Source organism: Anguilla rostrata, unplaced genomic scaffold, assembly GCF_018555375.3.
Source record: "Anguilla rostrata isolate EN2019 unplaced genomic scaffold, ASM1855537v3 scaf1059, whole genome shotgun sequence".
NCBI classification, from domain to species: Eukaryota; Metazoa; Chordata; class Actinopteri; order Anguilliformes; family Anguillidae; genus Anguilla; species Anguilla rostrata.
In genome coordinates this window covers 18,950-23,573 of record NW_026986401.1, presented here as the reverse complement: position 1 = coordinate 23,573, position 4,624 = coordinate 18,950, and the positions used below count along the sequence as shown (strand labels likewise).

Below are 4,624 nucleotides of genomic sequence, written 5' to 3'. Positions count from 1 at the left end.
ATTTAGGAGTGGGGACAAGGACCGGTTTAAAGAGTCTAAATACAGGTTTAGCAAGGCGGTGAGAGATGCTAAACGACTGTACTCTGAGAAACTCCAACAGCAGTTCTCAGAAAACAACTCGGCCTCTGTCTGGAAGGGCCTCAGACAGATCACCAACTACAAACCGAAAGCCCCCACTCCACTAATGACTTGCGCCTGGCCAACGACCTGAATGAGTTTTACTGCCGATTTGAAAGACAATGGGACAGTCCTGACACCATCCCCGTGAACCCATTCACCAGCTCCAGACCACCAGCTCCTCCTCCCCCATCTCAGCAGGAGCCCGGGCCTCTCTACAATCACCTACCTCAGAGGCCCCCTCCCCCCCCTATCACAATGCGACTCTCTCCCTCCTGGAAGGGACGTTAACAGACTATTCAAGAGACAGAACCCCGCAAAGCAGCTGGACCAGACTCTGTCTCTCCCTCCACCCTGAAGCACTGTGCCTATCAGCTGTCTCCGGTGTTCACAGACATTTTTAACACCTCACTGGAGACATGCCACGTACCAGCCTGCTTCAAGACCTCTACCATTATCCCCGTCCCCAAAAAAACAAGGACCGCAGGACTCAATGACTACAGACCCGTCGCACTGACCTCTGTGGTAATGAAGTCTTTTGAGCGCCTTGTACTGTCCCACCTCAAAACCATCACGGACCCACTCCTGGACCCCCTGCAGTTCGCATACAGAGCCAACAGGTCTGTGGACGATGCTGTAAACATGGCCCTCCACTTCATCCTCCAGCACCTGGACACTGCAGGAACCTATGTCAGGATCCTGTTTGTGGACTTCAGCTCCGCCTTCAATACCATCAGGCTCTACTACAGGACAAGCTCTCCCAGCTGCACGTGCCTGACTGCACCTGCAGGTGGATCACCGACGTCCTGTCTGACAGGAAGCAGCACGTGAAGCTGGGGAAACACGTCTCCGACTCCCGGACCATCAGCACCGGCTCCCCTCAAGGCTGCGTCCTTTCTCCTCTACTCTTCTCCCTGTATACCAATAGCTGCACCTCCAGTCATCAGTCAGTCAAGCTCCTGAAGTTTGCAGACGACACCACTCTCATTGGACTCATCTCTGGTGGGGATGAGTCTGCCTACAGGAGAGAGATTGAACATCTGGTGTCCTGGTGCAGCCATAACAACCTGGAGCTCAACGCCTAAAGACAGTAGAGATGGTAGTGGACTTCAGAAGGACGCAGCCCCACCCGCCCCCATCACCCTGCATGACTCCCCAGTCGACACTGTGGAGTCCTTCTGCTTCCTGGGCACCATCATCACCCAGGACCTCAAGTGGGAGCTGAACATCACCTCCCTCACCAAGAAGGCTCAGCAGAGGATGTACTTCCTGCGGCAGCTGAAGAAGTTCAACCTGCCAATGACAATGATGGTGCACTTCTACACTGCCATCATTGAGTCCATCCTCACCTCCTCCATCACCATCTGAGTACGCTGCTGCCACTGCCAAGGACAAGGGCAGACTGCAGCGTATCATTCGCGCCACTGAGAGGGTGATTGGCTGCAATCTGCCATCCCTCCAGGACCTGCACACCTCCAGGGCCCTGAGGCGGGCAGGAAAGATTGTGGCCGACCCCTCCCACCCTGGACACAAACTCTTGCAAACACTCCCCTCCGGCAGGAGGCTGCGGTCCATCAGAACCAAAACCTCACGTCATAAGAACAGTTTTTCCCGACTGCAGCTGGCCTTATCAACAAGGCCGGGACCCCCACTGATGCCACTGTCACTGTACTGTTATCCTGACCCCCACGGACACCAACAGACAGCACCTGTACTTAAAACCACTTTATCCCCTTGCACTATTGTTATTGTTTTGCACTATGTTTATGTTATGTTATGTTATGTTATGTCTGTTATGTTTTTTACTGCACTATTGTTCATCTTACTCTATTTATCTTATTTTATGTTCACTGTTACGCACCACCTGACCAAAACAAATTCCTTGTATGTGTAAACCTACTTGGCAATAAACCCGATTCTGATTCTGATTCTGATGTAACTATAGCAAATAATTTTTTAAACCATGAACTCAATATAAATACATGGCAATAAACCTTTAACAATCAAGTAAATCATTAGTTGATTGTAAAATCATTTAAATGCATGTGAACTAACCCTCTTGCACTGTCATGCACAATAGAAGATATGGCTACATCATATACCCAAATGTAGCGCACTTGCTAAGCGCTAGTGCATGGTTTCTAACAGTACTGCATTAGCTAACTTCATTTAAGTGCATAGGCTCAACTAATAGCCACCTTGAATGAGCTATAGCCTACTTAAAATTAACACAAGGTTATTACATGGCACATTCATACACATGTTACATAGCACATTCATACACGTATGATACAATAACAGTGCGATTCACGCTTTCAAATAGCAACATTCAACTTTATATGAGAGAAACTCAATAGCTATACATACCACGTGTGGCTAATGCTATTTTCAAGGAAACACGGAGTTAATAACACACGTGTTGCTGCTACAATGGCGATATTTTAGCTAAATTTCAAATTTAAACTCGCTGAAATCCCAAAGGAAGAAACTGAAGTGTGCAAACTGAAAAATATTAACGCCACGTGTGGCTAATGCTATTTTCAAGGAAACACAGAGTCAATAGCACACGTGTTGCTGCTACAGTTACGATACTTTAGCAAATTTAACATTTAACTTACCAAGATCCCAAGGAAAGAGATTGAAGTGTGCGATCTGGAAAATATTTGGTCCGTGGGTCATTTACGGAGCTACTCTTTAGGTTTACTGCTTAAATTAACGATTATGATTTGTTACTTCTAATCGTCTTTTTCTTCTCCGTTCTCCCCTCTTGCTGTGCGACAAACAGTCTCAACCAAGTCCCTGGGAGTGGGCGGGGCTAACTATTTTCCAGAATGATCTTAAGACATTACTGCCTGTTACAGCCAATAAAACTAATTAGGGACGCAAAACAAGTCCTCCTAACAGTTAGGTAGGGAGCCTCCTTTTCTTAAAGCTACAGGACTCTTTTAAAACGTTGCTATTTTTCTAACGGGTTACATGATGTTTCGGCTTAAGTGGGTGATTAGGAAAACAATACTGTCGACTCAGGCAAATACTCCTCAATAAGGACTTTCCAAGTAGGCCATCTGACTAGTTGCAATGGCAGGAGCACAAACAATTTCAACTTTTTGCCTTAGCAGCAACACAAATTGCCAAACTTCATTTTCAACTGGATTTTAAATTTTGTCCCCAATCAAGAGAGGCAGAAGTCTAAGGAAACACCAATTCTGGACAGCATGTCCACTCAATTTCTCACTTCCTGGATTCATTTTGCATGGCTTATTGCTGGCGTCATCGCCGAGGTACCTGAAGTGATTAAGCTGTCCATTCAGTTCTCTATACGTGAAGAATTTCTGATTTGTGACAAAATGACTTAGGTATAGAGCGAAGTCATATGCGACGATACCCTCAAATAAGTCATGGCCCAGACAAGGAGGCAGACCAAGTTGGCACACATGGAAGTGGGTTAATTTGATAAATTTGGAATCAAATCAAATTTAATTCCCATTGACAGTTTTGATGTACTTACGTTATGCTGCATGCTGTGCTGCACGCTGTCTTTGTATGATGCAATTGTTTTCTTTTCACCTGTTGTGAAGGGAGATGACAAAAATTGAGCATGGCCAACAGTACATAATAGAGCCCGACCGATGCCAGATTTTTGGGTCGGTGCCAATCCCGATTTTGGGAGTCCTAGCCCACGATTACCGATGTTTTGACCGATATTTTGTCAAAAAGTGCAACATTTTCAAACCAATTTGAAAAACTAATATTTTATTAAAGTTTCTATATTTAAGAACATTTAACTTATAAGCAAACAAAAAAATTAAAATAAACACACAAAACTTTTTAGATAAAAAAAGTAAAAGATGATATTAAATTAAATATACATATTAACACTATATTTAAGTGTGTGAAATCAAAATAACTCCACACCTTGCTTTTACTCCTTTCTTTTCCAACATCTATAAAAAAATTAATGTAAAAATCCCTTTTCCAGTTTCAAACATGTATTTTTATGATTATTATTATTATTATTGTTGTTATTATTAATTTGTTATTATTATTTCTTAGTATCTATTCTCAGTACATTAATTATATTTTCTTATTTTATTCCTACTAAGACTATCAAACGAGCTTCCCTGTCCATAAGAATTAGACGGTGAAAATAACTACAATGCGCTCTGACGCGTGACTAGATGACACACTCGCTCGCAATAACGCATTAGCTATGACACAGCCTCGTTATTTCTTATTATATTTTCTCAGTAAGTTAAATTAATTATATTTTCTTATTGTATTTTCTTATATGTATGAGCTTTCGTGCAGGTTACCCGCGCTAACTATTGGTTGATTCAGTTCTCCAACAGCAATCCTTCTCTCATGTTATCACGACAAAGCTAGATAACATGGCTTAAAATGATTCATGTTCGAAGTGTTTTATCTGCTTTTTTACTGTCTGGTTAGCTTGCTACGATGACGCGTGACAAGATGACACTCGCTTGCAATCACGCCTTGGCTATTTACA

At 43.4% G+C, this 4,624-nt stretch overlaps 1 long non-coding RNA gene across 1 annotated transcript; it reads right to left on the bottom strand.

Annotated features, from left to right (window-relative positions):
• Nucleotides 1-928: 928 nt before the first annotated feature.
• Nucleotides 929-3,754, bottom strand: LOC135247055 (uncharacterized). Its single transcript, XR_010328078.1, has 3 exons — nucleotides 3,626-3,754; nucleotides 2,736-2,769; nucleotides 929-1,135 (listed from the first exon to the last, which is right to left on the bottom strand). It is a non-coding gene; the product is annotated as an uncharacterized LOC135247055 (long non-coding RNA).
• Between the last annotated feature and the right edge of the window lie 870 nt (nucleotides 3,755-4,624).